Here is a 17,002-nt window from a genome sequence, read left to right as displayed (position 1 = left end):
TCATCTCTGCTCTACCAATGTTGTTAGAACAATCTAGTTTTTACATTCTTGCATACTAAAAGCACCCAAATCCAATATCAACATAGGTACAAGCAATTCCACTCTTAGAAATCAAGATTCCCTAGACTTTCCTTGTTTACTAAGGTTTGTAATGCCACACACATTTGGTCCTTCACCTACAAGTATTTCTTTGAGTCTTATTCTGATCAACGTGCATTTTACTGAATACTTCCTCCCCATTATTAATATTACTTCCTACCCATTACAAAAAGGGTAAAGCCATTTTTACAAGTTTGGGCGCCAACTAGTAGATGTGAGATGGAATACATTAAAAGAGAATTCCTGAATAAAAATTCTCAGCACTCATTGCCTTAACTGAGTCCCTCCCCACAGTTTATTGCCCCAGTGACAACTTACAAGAGACTCTTATTTTTATATCTACTCTTAGTTTGTTTCGTTGTGCTTCTATGGTTGGATTATGAGGCTGATCATTCAGTAACCATCAAACTGTACATTAAAGACTCCTTCCCAAGTTGCCCCAGTATCCTTTGTGGCCAGAGGAAGAGGAAAACATTCAACTTCTAATTTCTCTTGCAAAAAGAATATAGTATTGATAAAGAGCCATTGCAATACCCCATCACCAATTAGGAAGCACGTTTCTATTTGTACAGTGTACATGTACTCAGTACATGTACTGAGCAGTACATGCAGTAATAGTGCCTTCTTTTCTATTTGTCCCTGATCTAGCTGCTATATTTTTTACGCATTCCACCTGCTGCTATTTCACAATTACAGATTTATGTTTTACCTTTTATACTGTCTCATCTCATCCTGGTAGAAAATTTCTATTTGTTTTATTTTATTTTTTCATGTCAAAGCTTCCAGGATACTTGCGTTCCAAGGCCACATGGAGAGTCCTTTATTCTCTCAAATTCGAGAGACACAGATGATATTGTGTTTTCTAGCTCTTCTGTCCTTATATATTATATCAGTCAATCTTCCATTAGCCTTCTTTCAAAAAAATGTTATAAAAAAGATGCCTTGATTTCACTTTTTTTTTTTTTAGCCCCAAAAGATCATGATTCTGGAGTAAAACTACGCTTCTTTAAAAATCCTTAGTTTGCTTCTTATGGCACAAAATACCTTTTGTCTTCCAAAGTAGAGTCACAAGCCAACTAGAAGTTCAAGAATGCACATCATCTGGGCATGGAGAGCTATTCTCATTGACAAATCCTGAGACATGCATCATGTGTTAAGCCTCTTTTACTTAAGACTGAATTAAGACTGTTACTCCAGAATAAATATCTTATTCATAAAAAAAGAAAAAGCTATCTTTTTCCTGACAGATCAGGCCCCGTGCACAGAGAGTTTCTCAGAGCCTGAAAGGAACTCTTTTGTGCCAAATTACTTTTATGGCTGTCTGAAAGACTGTGTGAGGTCACCTAAGGATATTCCCCTCTTCTTCATTTGTAGAAGCCCTTGCATGGCATATAAGAGCAAAGAGGAGATGATAGAAATAGGAAAATGTAACTAGTGTGCTTCCAATTTTCCAACATGGCTTAATAGAATTGTTGATCCAGCCCAATTTGTCAAGCCCATAATGTAGGTTATTTTGTAAAGAGAAGAAATGACGATCAATTTCCACTGTAACTGCATTTTTTATAAATACACACCTTGGTTTCATCCAGCGGAAGAAATGTTGTTCATATTACTCTGTTTTTATAACTACACGAAAGTGTTCAGGATGGCGTTTTGTTTGTCCAGGAGCAAAGGCTAACACGGTCACTGTCAGAAAAATGTTTGGAATCCCCATATGCACTCAATTTACAAAAGAAGTTTGTCACACCTTATAGAGTTGACCACACGTTCACTACATATATCAGCTGGAACAGTGGAATGACAAGGTGCGATTTTGAAAAATGAACTGTTTTGACTTCTATTTCACAAATGGCCAAATATGTTATTTAGACCAAATGCTCTGCTAAAAACAATTAAAATCTTTGGATAAAATAAATTTTAAATGTCTCTTTTGAAGAAATAAAGACCTGACAAGATTGAATGGAATTATGAAATTGAAAGGAAAATCAAAACTCAGAGGTATGGGTTAGCAAAGAAGCCACTTTTCCCAAAGGACATTTGCTGATTCAGGCAAATTTGAACTTCTGTTTTGTTTTCATGATTTGCAGACTTCCATTACTTCTTACCTCATTTTCCACTATTTCCTCCCAAATGCACTGTTCTAGGTACACTGGTCTTCTTGAATATTTTGTCGTTGTACTGGTAATCACTAAGCCAAAAGGGTTTATTGGCCATTTGTGGTTATTAAGGTATTAATTCCAGTTATTATTATTATTTTAATTATTATATATTATATTATATGGTTATTATATTGTAATATATATTATATTATCCAGTTATTATTATATTATTCTGGTTATTAAGGTATTAATAACCTTACAGCATAAAGATAGGATAATCATGCTAGGAGTCAACTTTGTCAAAAAAAAAGTTCCAGCAAGTAATAAAACTGAAGTCTTCAATGTATTAAAGTAAATGACCAGTATTCATGGGTGAACTCTCTGGCATAGGTATTTGGTTTAGACTGTAGAGTGAAGGAGCATGTTAATCAAATTTTACTCTTTCTATCATTTCTCCTTTGCTCTTGTGTGCCATCCAATGGCTTTAAGGAAGCAAGGATTTGTCAACATAAACTGATTAAGATTGATCCTAGGGAATATGATGAGTCCTAACTAGTTACTATTAATATCTTTTGTTTGTTCATACCCAAAGACAAAAAGAAAATTTGTTTCTCTAATTTCCATGCTGGTATGTCAAGTAGATGCTGTGATGTGAGGCACTCATCTTCCAAGTGGATGATGTGGCTGACAGATACCTTCTGTCATCAGGAATCGCCCTTCGCCAAAAAAGACTGCTTCATCCAAGTTCATGCCTTTTTCCCCAGGACAGTGCACATCTAATGACTGGTCGATGCAGTAGGTACAAAGATCTTGCCTAATTTGAAGGGCCATACCACATTCAAATTTTCCCGTATAATCTCCTGAGGTTCTGTTATAACTATAGCATGGTTCAAATTTTCCCTTTGCCCAGTCCTGCTAGCATTGCTTTCTTACGTGTGCTGTTCCCAAATGCACTTCCCAATTAAATTCTTGCAGACAATTCTCATCTTAGAATCTCTTTCCAGAGAAACTTATTTAAGATAGTTGGTATCGGAAGTTGTCCTACGGAGCAGGCATAAAACGAGGTTTGGTAAAACGGATCATCCACCAGTTAGATGGCAAAAAACACCTGATCTCTGGTCTTCGTCTGGCTTGCTTTAGTGTGCAATTGTCAACCTTTTCACTAATTGTTAACTGAATGGAATGCATTTGCTCTCATTTACTTGTGAAGTATGGGGGAAGAAATAATTCTGAGGATTAAGGAACCAGCTCACTGTTTCTGGGTAAAATCAATGCATTGGAGAAAGACAGTGAAAAGCCGAGTATGATTAATCACCAATTTAAGGCAAAGTGTGAAAATCAGAAGGCCTTTTGGCAGTATATAAAGAGAGTCTGATCTTTTGCAGTCAGAGAACAGAAAAAGCTGAGGATCAGGCCCAGGGCTTGATTTTAAAGGTAGCTGATCTCCAGAAAAGATTTCACTCTCAACCCCAGCAAGTCCGTTATAACAAGGTCATGGCCTTAATTTAGACAGAGTAAGAAGCTGAAATTTGGGATTGGGCTGCCTAGGTCAATGCACTTGAGATCCTTGAAACTTCAGACTGCTGGACCTGCAGAAGTGGCACCTTTTTTTTTTTTGTCATATTAAAGGCTAACACTCCCCCATTGCTAGAGAACAATGCAGAAGCCTCTGCCTTGTAAAACATCGTGCCGTTCACCCCGAGATCCTACTCCTAACTTCTCTCCTGGTGGCCATAATGATAATTAAGGTCAAGTCACAGCATAACCTGGCTGAGGAAGTGCTGGATTGGCTAAGGGAAGAAAGGAACTGCACACTGAAAGAGTCGTAGGACCTAGCTAACATGTATCAGCAGGAATTAGGAGACTAATGTATGGTATTGGAACATGAAGATGCTAGGTCAAGTGGGATTCAATATAAAGTTGGATAAGGAAGAGTTTCTTGATATGAAAACACTCAATGGGAATACAGCATTTAATACCTTGAGAAGGATTTCAAGAGAAAGTAATAACATGTTGCTAGGATAGCTCTTGGAAGCTTGGAAAAATCTATGGCACACACTTAATGAAGTAGAAATTTAAGGCGTACCATGGTGGGTGATAAAATAAGATGTCAAAATCTTAGAGAAATAGACAGACTAGAGTGGACATACTACCTAAGACTAGAAAATCTATCAGTCAACTATGTCCCATATGAAGGCCTAGAAAAACCTACAATTACTAAAGTTTTAAATTGCATGCTAGTGAGAGTGGTACCAGGATTGTTAAGAAGCTCACTGGGGCTATTCTTTTTAGACCAGATCTGATGATAAGAGATGTTATTACAGAACAGTGGAGGATAGAATCTCAAAACAATAAAGTCTAGGCGGTGATACTTAACCATAAATAGTGAGATGGACACAAATATCATATGAATGTCAAGGTCACAGTTCAGGAGACTTGATCTGCAGAAAGCACTAGAGACAAATATCAGATCATGGTGTTCCTGGGAGCAAGAAAGATGGACAGACAACGTAAGAGTTGCTGAAACTGCACCATCAAAAAAAAGTCTAGGATGAAAAATAAATCAAGGTCAAGAATATGAAGGCCACTGCTGCAATAAAAAGTTAGAATCCATTGTTTAGTTCCGGAGCTGAACCAGTTCTCAGACCCAGAACCATTGCCCTCGGGAAGGACCCTGTAACACCACAGCAAATGCATGCTAAAATGATTCCCCGAATACATCCTTGAAGGAAATACAGCATTAATTTGGGTAATTAGAGCTGGGAAAGGGGAATATCCAACCATTTCAAAGACTTTTGGATACAGGGTATGAGATGTGATCTGGGGGTATCAAAGCATTGTCATAGTTCCCTCGTTAAAGACAGGAAATATGGGAATCAGGTAGTAAATGGAATCCCGATAAAGTCTGGTTCATAGTGGGTCTGTTGGGCCCACGCATCCATGAAGTGGACATTTCTTTGATCCAAAGGTATAGTTGGAACGGACATATTGTGTCCTTGGTGGAGCATCACAACTGTTTTTTGGCCTGTGGGTAAAAGGTACTGTAGTTGTATAGTAAGTCTGGCCAAACTAGTAGATTGAAAACAGTATTGCATCCCAGGCAGAATGGCAGGCATTAGTGTTCTTCCCTTTAATGATCTAAATGGTGTAGGGATGATGGTTCTCTTTAACATCCCCACTAAATTCACCAGTCTGGATCCTGGATTCTGGGTGATGACAGTGGACTAATGCAAACTTAACCAAATAGTAGCCCATTTGTACTTGTGTTGGCAGCTGTGGTGTCTTTGCCAGACCGGCTAACAAAGCCTCGAGTGTATGGTATGCGACCAAGAACCCGGCAGAGTTTTTTCCATTCCTATCAGGAAGGAGTATTTGAAGAGTTTTGCATACTATGACAACATTATACATTTATAGTCTTTCTCAGAACTATGTTTATTGTCCTGCTCTTTTTCATAATTATAGTCTGAAAGGACCTGGTCCAACTAGATATTCTGTACAATATCACATTAGTCCAGTTTATCAATGACATTCCATTAATTCTGGGTCAGCAAGAAGTGGAAAATATGTTGGAGGCCTTGTGAAGATACATGCATTCCAGAAGTTGAACAATAAGCCCTGAAAACGTTTGAGTATTGTCCACATCAATATATCCTTTGGTGGGCCACACAGAGCTCCTGTTTTCCTCACTTGCCTTCTAGTTGTCACTGAGTCCACTCCCCAGGAAAGTTCCTGCGTGAAATCTCCGTCAGAATCTGTTTCCTTAAGGGAGAATGTAGAACATGTAAATATTTGTAAATCGTTTTTGCTCTTATACTTCAAAGCTCTAAATGTGAAATTTCTAGGATACCAGAATTTTCCCATGGTTTTTTGTAATGAAATGGAACACAGCCTGCATGGAATAGCTGTGTTTGCCCAGTTTGTGACTATAACTTTCCCAACATGCAAAAGGACCCAGTTAATTTTGGAAATTAGATATTTGGCTAACATTTTAGAGCCAGTTAAGATTAGCACGATCAATACTCTATTAAAAATTACTAGATAAATTTCACTCACAGAACTATGGTTTTATAGAACAATGCATTCTTGATTTTATTCTGGTCAGGAAAAATGGATGTGTAGTCTCATTGGAAATAAATGCTACACATGCGTTAGAAAGAATGTTACAATATATTCTAGATAATTTAAAATCTAACTATGATGTGATGAGTCATTAAAAATAAAAATCCTAAAATGTATATAATCATGGACTGGACTTATAATCGTGGACTGGAAGCACACTAGCATATAAGTATCTGTAATGCTGATAAGACGCTGTTTAAGCTATATCGTTAATAAAATGCAAAGAGGCTTGTCTCACTAAGAGTCTGGACAAGTATCACATAACATATTCTTGGAAAGAGCTGAAAGGAGCGTCAAAGTAGAATGAAATTATTTACCTCCTACAGATTTAATTCTGAAGAACGTCAGTGTTGAAAAATCACCCAAAGAGGATTGTAAAACAAGAGAATATGTCTTCCTTTGGTCAAGACGGGTAAAATAAAAATTAAATACGGTGTGCTCCCCCACTTCACCTCAACTATGATTAAAAGTGAAGTGTAGACAAAAGCCTTGCACCAAAACAAGAAATTTTTTGAGAAGCTGAATATTTTACAGCTGGTATACTCTGAAAGGTCTCACTATGAGCTATTGAGAAGTCAGTAGTTAAATCAAGGAGTTTGCTTAGTTGATTAAACAATTTGAAATAAGTTCCCAACTGACATTAAATTTAACTATGCTCTACTGTACTACACAACTGTAAGATTATTGTGTGTTCTTTTAGAAAATAAATGAAGACTCATTTGCCTTTGAAAGGCTATCTCAAGCGTCTACACTTTAATCTTTTCTTTATTTGGTTTCGTATTTTGGCTTTCTAAAATATTTTTTACAATGTAATGGACATATAATTTTACATATCTAATGGATATAGCATATTCATTTCTACAAATTAGTATAACACACACTGAAACAAAACCATGAAATTAGCACTTGTGAAACTACCATTGAGCCTTATCCATACAGCTAACGCTCTCTTTAGCCCCTGACAAGCCAATCCCCTCATTTATCCCCAAAGATAATGCTTAAGTTAAATTTTGTGTCCTTCCTCATTTTGCTTTACTTTATGGTTTCCCTCACATGGATATATCTTTAAATAAACCAATATGCATTTTATTTGAGTTTACTTTATGGAAGTGGTGTCATACCCTACTCTTCTGCAACTGTTTTTCGTTTGACATTATATTCTAAGACTCATCCATGTTAATTTACATGACTGTAATGAAATCATTTTAATTACTGTATAATATTTAATCATATGGACTTTTAAAAATAACCTTTATTTTTTAGAGCAGTTTTAGGTTCACAGCAAAATTGAGAGCAAGTCACAGAGATTTCCCATATACCCCTGCCTCCACACGTGCATAGTTTCCCCCATTATCAACATCCTTTCCAGAGTGGTATGTTTGTTAAAATTGATGAACCTACATTAGTACATCATTATCATCCAAAGTCCATAGTTTACATTAGGGTTCACTCTTGGTATTGTACATTCTATGGGTTTGCACAAATTTGTAACAACACTTATCCACCATTATAGTAGTTTTACTGCCCTAAAAAATCCTCTGTGGGCTTCACCTATTCATCCTTCCCTCCCCCGAATCCCTGACAACCACTGAGCTTTTTATTGTCTCCATAGTTTTGCCTTTTCCAGAATGTCATATAGTTGAAATCATACAGTATCTAGAATTTTCAGATTGGCTTCTTTCACATAGTAACATGTAGTTAAGTTTCCTCCATGTCTTTTCATGGCTTGATAGTTCATTTCTTTTTAGTGCTGAATAATATTCTATTGCCTGAATGTACCACAGTTTATTTATCCATTTACCTACTGAAGAATATCTTAGTTGCTTCTAAGTTTTAGCAATTATGAATAGAGATGCTATAAATATACATGTGTAGGTGTTTTCGTGACATAAGTGATGAGTTCCTTTGGGTACATACCAATGAGTACAATTGCTGGATTGTATGGGAAGAGAATGTTTAGTTTTGCAAGAAACTGTCTTCCAAAGTGTCTGTACCATATTGCATTCCCAACAGCAATAAAGAATTTCTGTTGTTCCATATCCTTTCCAGCATTGATTATTGTCAGTATTCTGGATTTTGGCATTCTAATAGGCATATAGTGATATCTCATTGTTGTTTTCATTTGCATTTCCCTAATGACATATGATGTGGAGCATCTTTTCATATGCCTGTTTGCCATCTGTATATCTCCTTTGGTGAGGTATCTGTTAAGGTCTTTGGCTCATTTTTTAATAAGATTGTTTGTTTATTGTTGAGTTTTAATAGTTCTTAATATATTTTAGATAACAGTCCTTTATCAGATATGTCTTTTGCAAATATTTTCTCCTAGCCTGTGGCTTGTCTTTTCATTTTCTTGACAGCGTCTTTTGCAGAGCAGAAATTTTTTTTAATGCAATTCAGCTTATCAATTTTTTCTTTTATAGATTGTGCCTTTAATGTTGTATCTAAAAAGTCATCACTAAACTCAAGGTCATCTAGATTTTCTCCTATGCTACTTTCTAGGAATTTCATAGTTTTTCATTTTATGTTTAGGTCCGTGATCCATTTTGAGTTAATTTTTGTGAAGGATATAAAATCTGTGTCTTATATATTTATAATAGTGTTTTTCTGTCATTTGCTCATCTCTGTCACTTCTGGGACCATTTGTATTGACTGTTTTTTCCCCTGGCTATGAGTCAGATTTACTGCTTCTTTGCCAGTCTAGAGATTTTTGAATAGATGCCAGACATTCCAATTTTACTGTTACTGAGCACTTATTTTGCTTATTTTCTTTTAAAGAGCATTGGATTTTGTTTTGTCAGGCAGTTAAGTTACATGAATATAAGTTTGATCCTTTCAAGGCTTATTGTTAAGCTCTTTAAGAGGTGAGTCCAGAGTAACCTGTACTCTCAGGCTAATTTAGCCACACTACTAACACGTTACTAGTGAACATCTTATGTATTTATTTATCAAGTTTTCTCCATTCTATCTAGTGGAAACATGAACGTTTCCTAGTCTTGTGTGAGTTCCAGGAGTTATTCAATTTATAACTCCCCTATAATTGTTCTTTCCTCCAGAAGTTGTTTTTGTCCCATGTCATGGGTGTTCACCCTATGCATGTGCAGATTGGTATTCAAAGACTGAAGAGAAATCTATGCTGATTTCTGGAGCTCTTTCTTTGTTTAGCCCTTTTTCTCCATTACTCTTTCCTGCATATTCTTAGTTGTCTTAGTGTTCTCAACTCTGATGTGTGTCTTCTTAACTTGGTGAGACTACTGGACTCTGCTTGAGTTTTATCTCTGCACCACAGTCCAGAAATTGCCTCCGGGAAGAAATTTAAGGCCATCAATCATAGTTCTCACCTTATTTATTTCTCTTTTCTCATGGATTACAATCCTATGTTGCCTGTTGCCTACTGTATTAAAATCACTTGTTAAAGTATATTTTGTCAAATTTTCTGGTTGTTAGCAGTACAAGGGTTATTCTAGATCCTGTTTATTCATCATGCCTGGAAGTGGCAGACTATTGCAATACAATCTTCTTCCTTCTAGGCTAGAGAAAATATTTTGGAATCCAAAAACATACATCATTTAAGAAACAATGTGAATAAAATATATGCATTTATTATTTGTATATATTGAAAATGTCATCATCAATGTGTTGTTTTTATTATTGATTCATTTCTTTGCCCATTCAAAATATTGACTCTGATTAGAGACATAGAAATTTCCTCCAGAAGCTGTCAAATTTTTTAGAGTAAGAGTACTTCATTTTGATTCTGATTTATAGAGAATATGAGCTTTGTTTCTTTGACACATCTAAATTTTTAAATTATTGGATGGATTAAAGTCTGTTTTAGTATAGCTTATGACTTTTAAAATTGTCTCTGTTTTTAACTGTGGCCTATATTTCTAATATTATCTGTTTCTTTACTCCTTTATTCATCTTGATCAGACTTGAAATAGGTGTGTCTATTTGTTTAGTCTCTATAGAGAGCCAACTCTTAATTTTGTTGTAATCTCTATTAATGCCTTTTTATTTTTCATTAATTTCTTTTCTTCTTTTTTTTTTCCAGGGAGTGGAAAAGTTGTATTGGTCTGTTGTTTTCCCGAGTTAAAATTCTTAGCTTATTAATTATCAATATTTTAAATTTAAATATGTAAATTTAAATATATTGACACATGTTTCTTAGAGTCACATAGAGGTAGATTAAGGCTGTTGGTTCCTGGCCTTGGGCTGTGAGCAAAATAATATGTGTTACTTCCAACTGGGGGCTGTTGAGTTCGCTGGGTACTCTTTTCTGATATTCTGGTGTATTTGAGCTTGCTGGGTAATCTTCTTTCATTTTCTGGTGACCACAGAGACTACATGTTTTATTGTCAACATTACAATTGGTCAAACTTCTGTCAGTCCAGGTCCCTAAATGGTTAGGTGAAATAGAGCTCATCTCTTCACTCTCCCTGCTTTCATCAACCAACATACAATGAACATGTCGTAAAATGAGAAACAAACCTTTATGGGTTTTTTTTTTTTGTGTGTGTGTGTGTGTGTGAGGAAGATCAGCCCTGAGCTAACATCCATGCCACTCCTCCTCTTTTTGCTGAGGAAGACTGGTCCTGAGCTAACATCCGTGCCAATCTTCCTCCACTTTATGTGGGACACCACCACAGCATGGCTTCACAAGTGGTGCATCGGTGCGTGGCCGGGATCCGAACCCAGGCTGTCAGCAGCGGAGCGCGTGCACTTAACCGCTACTCCACGGCGCCGGCCCCACCTTTGTGGTTTTAAATGTGCGATATTTTCAGTAACTTTGACACGGCAGCATCACATACTTTATGCTGTAAAATATAAAAAAACCTCATTCTCTAACTTTTAATAAGAAAGAAAGTGTGTTATAAGTGGACTTGTAGGAGTGACGCCAGAAAGATGGTGGAAAAGGAAGCCCTGGACCTCATTCCCCGCCAGAGACACTCATGTAACAACACTATACAATCAAAAAAGCCTTGATGAGAACTCCAGAAACTAGAAATTTAGACGTTGCAGTACCCCAGGCAAGCAAAAGCTAAGAACAGCTGCATTGAAATGAGTAAAAAAAGAAAGCCATTTCATTTCACCTGTGTTAGCCCCTCCTCCAAGCCAGCACAGCTTGGATGAACATTAACATAAAACTATGTTAATTGGTACAAAATATAAAAAGGTATAAATTTGTAATATTGATAACATAAGTGGGGAAGGAGAAGTAAAAGAGTAGAATTTTTGTTTGCAATTGAAGTTATCAGTTTAAAATAGATTGTGATAACCGTAAAATGCTTTATGTAATACCCACGATAAACATAAAACTCTCAACAAACTAGGAATAGAAGGAAATTACCCTAACATTGTAAAGGCCATAACATGAAAAACCCACAGTTAACATCATACCCAACATTGAAAACCTGAAAGCTTTTCAACTAAGATCAGGAACAAGGAAAAGATATCTGCCTTTTTCATTCTTCCTCCTTTTTTTCCCTAGAGGCTGCTGAGCTGGGCTTCCCTTCTCCCACTTTGCCTCCCCTTCCCTCAGCTCCCTCCTGAGTCTCCTGCAGATGCCCTGGATGTAGGTTTGGGAACACAGTGGGGAGGGTCAGGACGTCTCCACTGGGCAGCTATTCCTGGCTTCTGTGGGGCAGTGGCTAGAAGAACCCACAGAGAGGCTGAAGAGCCGCATCTCCCAATCCTGGATCCTGCCCAGCCCCCCATGGTACTCAGATTGCATGGTGTTGGGTGATCTGGCGATAGACACCAGCGTGTACCTGTTTGGCTACATCTTGTCTTTCAAAAAAAATTTTTTATTGGGATATATTTGATATATAACATTGTATAAGTTTAAGGAGTACAACATATTGAGTTGAAAATTGCAATAAGATTGCCTGCTTTTTCCACTTCTAATCGACATAGTACTGGAAGTCCTAGCCAGAACAATTTGGCAAGAAAAAGAAATTAAAGGCATCCAAATTAGAAAGGAAAAAGTAAAATTATTTCTGTTCACAGATGACATGATTTTATACATAGAAAACCCTAAAGAGTCCACAAAAACACTATTAGAACTAATAAACTAATTTAGCAAGATTTCAGGATACAGAATCAACATACAAAAATCAGCTGCATTTCTATGTGCTAACAACAAATAATTCAAAAAAGAAATTAAGAAAACAACCCCTTGTAAAATTGCATCAAAAAGAATAAAGTGCTTGGAAATAAACTTAACCAAGGAAGCAAAAGCCTTGTACACTGCAAAGTAAAACACATTGCTGAGACAAATTAAAGAATACAAAATAAATGCAAAGAGAAACCATATATCTGACAAGAAGTAATATCCAGAATATACAAAGAACTACAATTAAACAACAAAGAACTGAATAACCCATATTAAAAAATGAGTAAAGTACTTGAATAAACATTTCTCCAAAGAAGGTATATAATGGCCAATAAGCATTGAAAAACATTGAAAATATGCTCAACATCACTAATCATAAGTGATCAAAATCACAGTGAGATATCACCTCACATGCATTAGGCTGACCACAATCAAAAAATCAGAAAGTGACGAGTGACGAGACTGTGGAGAATTTGGAACTTTCGAGCACTTTTGGTGGGATTGTAGAACGGGGTGCAGCTGCTGTGGAAAATAATAAAGATGTTCCTCAAATATGAAGTTTCAGTTTGTAAGATGTAAAAATCCTAGAGATCTCTTGCACAATAATGTACATATAGTTAAAAATAGATAAGATGATAAATTTTATGTTATGTGTTTTTCCCACAATAAAGAAAAGTGTAGCTGAATATTGACCATGTCTTTTAATACCAATTAGTTCCTAAGGTAGCAATCCTCTTCATGTGTTTGAGTTCTTTATTTTCTTCTAAAAAGCAGCAGTGGAGAGAAGAGAAGTTTTAGGCAGCTTATATTTAATCTGTTGATTTTATCAGTAAGAATAATTGTGCTATGGTTGACATAGATTCTTGACTGTTCAAGAATCCTAGATCTCTGTTTTAGTAAGAAAGCCTCAGTTTATACCGTACACAAACCACTTCTACCACTCTCTATGTTCAAGATGACATAAACCTTTAATTTCTGTGTAAAATTGCCAACTATCTAGGAAATATCAAAGGGAGAACACTTGTTTTTGAGCAAAATTATGGCTAGTTTTAGGTACAAGGGAGTGAAACTGAGGTCTGTGACAAGGGAATGAAGTATTGAAACAAAACACACAGCTACGTAAAATATTACCAGATGTGTTTAAAATGTTAAAATAAATTAACAAATGTATGTGATGCCTAGGTTGAGCTAGATGAATAAACACATTTTAAAAAGATCACTACACTTGTGCTACTGAGGCTGTGACGGGATAATTCATTAGAGAGAGGTGGGGAGAGACTTTGTCTTGGGCTTTGCTAACAACAATCAAGCTTTATCCCCATCAGTTTTGGAATTACAATAGATGTGCTTCTCTCGTATAACTACCGAACTTTTCATCTCAGAAGTAGAAACTGACACATGTTGGTGAAAGATGTTTGAAATAGACCTTTGAAAAATTTTTGTGGAAAACAACTAAAACCCAATTAAGCAAAAACGTTATTAATGAAAAGGATCTAGCTGGTAGATTGAATTCATACTGGGCTCAACTGACACAAATGGGGAACTTTCTCAAAGCTCAATCATAGCAGAGAAAGAGAATCAAACCCAGGGGTTTGCTTGTGTTGTCTGGGTACGCGCTTTGGAAGGTAAAGGAGAGTGATTCTGGAGTGTTAGCAAGAAGACAGTGGAAATGAAATGAGCATGGGTCTATAATGGGGTGGATATCGACAAGAGCCAAGAAGAGGCAAGCAGGTAAAACAAAAGGGAAGGGAAGATTGAATTATGAAATAAAGATGAGAGAAATGTTGATAAAAATGAAAGCCAAGGAAGTAGGAGGTAAGGTGATTTTGATCGATTATAGGAGGTGGATGTTCTTTGTAATCCTGGGAGCAAGATAATTCCTTATCAGTGGGTGGCTGAAAAAGCTGGAAATAAATACCATGAGAAAGAGATTTAGGAATGTGAACTTAAAAGTTAAAAGAGTCTTCAACGTGGGTGATGATGTTTCCTGGCTTGAAAATAGGTAACCGAGGGCGAGAAAAATCTGGAATTCAGGTAATAAAGTCACTTAACGTTAGAGAGTGTGCTGGAGATGTTATCAGCAGAAGGGAGGCATGCTTTTCTTTGGAGAGTATTGTGAGAAAAATATGACATCAGGAAAGAGCTTAGGAAGCTAGAGGAACACTAACAGAACAAGCAGAGGATGGTAGGGCTTACAAGAGCTGATAGAAGCAATAGAAAAGTGCGCTCTTGAACAGACTATGGGTACGAGGTCTGGACAAAACAGCATCAGTGAATAATTTACCCATAACGTGACAAGTGTAGCAAACAGCAGTTGAAGAGGCAGGTGGTAAAGAAAATTCCCGTTTTTGAAATGACAAATATAAGTGATAGTCCCTTTGTAATCGGTCTTCTTAGTGCATATAAAAATATTTGTATATTTTAACAGCACATTGTTGGTTAGAACCATGTTTAGTTTGTGCCATCAGAATGATGTATTTTATACAGATGTAGCTCATTAGTGCAACTGACGCTTCCAATTTAATCTCTCTCAGTGTTACATTTGAAGTTGTCTCCAAAATTATTTGAAAAATGTAAAAAAAAGTCAACAACTGATTCAGTGAGCTTTTTCTCCAAACAAATGAACTGAACCTAGGCACAGATCATAGAATCATGTTAATAAACTTAGATATGAAAAATTTAATCAAGTCCTCTGTCAGTTTTCTGAATTGACTTTGAAAAGGACTTTAGTGAAATAAGTTAGTAGATAGCGTATTTTCAATAACTAGTTTAAAAAAATGAAGCAAAACAACTCTATTGGCAGTAACTTTAGTCAACTATAGAATAACAATCAATAAGCACACAATTAAGAACAAGAATATCTTATTCCTCCAAATGCCATATCTACATGTTACTTCATATTTTTGAGGCATAAATGCCTCAAAATTCTTTTTTGGGGGAAGACTAGATTAGCTTTTACAAATAAAGAGGAAAATGTGGACTACTTCCAAATTTCTGAAAAGACAACTCTCAGACTCTCAGGGAAAAGTAAAGGGCTAGTGTTGAACTATAAGGTTAAATATTTAACTATGATAGATAGTAAATAATACAGAATATTTTATTATTTCCACTTGTGATAAAAAAATTTAGATAAAACATTTTTATTTTACTTTTCCATTTTTAAGAAATTATGTATTTTCAAGATTTTATTTAGTCTCACTTTTCTTATGCTTACTTCATGCATCTTCACTGTGATTAGCCTGGGAAATTTACTCAATAAAGAGAGGGAATCAGTAAAACTGATTATATTATATTATATATAAGAATTCTAAAAAAAAAAAAATCACTGAAGGTCAGTTCCTGAATTTTCAAAATTAAATAATAAATTTTGATGTCTAGCTTTTTCTCAAGTTATAATTGGAGTTTAATGGAGGACACCCCTTTCTAGCTATGATGGAGATCAATACTTATAGTAAGAACACTGGAAAAGCAAGATAAAAATTAATATACATCCATTTGAAGCCATCAAGGGCTATCAAGGCAGCCAGGCATTAAGGGGCAAAGAACACAGAAAGAAGGAACTACAGACAGGTGACATAGCATTCTACAGGCTTCTTTACCCTTTGGGGCACTTGTTGATTTTCAGAGTGGGGAAACAAGTTGAGAATTCTGGAAGAGAGCTGCTGCAAAGAAGCACTCAGCAGTACTTTTGGTAATACCATGTGTATGAGAAGACAAAAATCTGAGTTCATGATAGTCAAATAGGACGAGACTTGAGGGAAAAATATTCTGAAAACAAGGATGGTGCAGAGATGTGAAACTAAAATTTGAGGTTTTACCCTTCTATGTATGAGCTATATACTTACACTGAGCAGGGCAATAAATAAGACAAAAGACACTCAGAAAACTTCTGGAAAGGGGAATAGAGGTTTTGACAATCTTACAGTACTGAAGAGACCAAAATTTAGAGTTTAGTATACATCAATTATGTAGGGACAAATAAACTACAGACTCTCAGTTAGGACCTCTAGAAAGTAACATCCTCAGAGTAGAGGCTAACTGGAGGTAGACTGAGAACTAGAAAATTACAACCCAGCTTAGAGTCATTTCAGTCCTTTATTTGATCAAGATAATCAGGCAACATTTTAGCTTCATACCAGAGATTAAGATAAACATTTTATGGCATAAGAAAATGTTACCCCTAACTTCTATAATTTTTCATACATGAAATTCAATAATCAATAAAAATATCACCAGACATAACAAGAAATAAGACCAATAGCAAAATCAGATGATAGAAAAGACCCACAGGTGACCAAGTTATTGGAGTTGTGAAATACAGACTTTTAAGTAACTGTGGTTAATATGTTCAAGAGAATAGATGACAAGATGAAGAGTCTCATCAGAAATAGAAATATATAATAAAGAACCAAATAGAAATTTAAAATTGAATAATACATTAACTGCACTTAATAGATAAGATTAACAGTATATTGAATGCAGAAAACGATTAGTGAAATTGATTATGGGGCAGTATAAAAAATGTCCAGTAAGAAGCACAGAGAGCGAATAAAGGTGGGGCAAAAAAATA

General features: G+C 35.8%; 1 pseudogene; it reads right to left on the bottom strand.

Annotated features, from left to right (window-relative positions):
• LOC147913338 (nuclear transcription factor Y subunit gamma pseudogene) overlaps positions 1-3,029 on the bottom strand; it is a 161,087-nt pseudogene extending 158,058 nt beyond the window's left edge.
• Between the last annotated feature and the right edge of the window lie 13,973 nt (positions 3,030-17,002).

This window comes from Ceratotherium simum, chromosome 28, assembly GCF_057802395.1.
Source record: "Ceratotherium simum simum isolate JZ-2026a chromosome 28, ASM5780239v1, whole genome shotgun sequence".
NCBI lineage: Eukaryota > Metazoa > Chordata > Mammalia > Perissodactyla > Rhinocerotidae > Ceratotherium > Ceratotherium simum.
The sequence above is the reverse complement of the archived record's forward strand: the minus strand, read 5'-3'. Positions and strand labels throughout refer to the sequence as shown.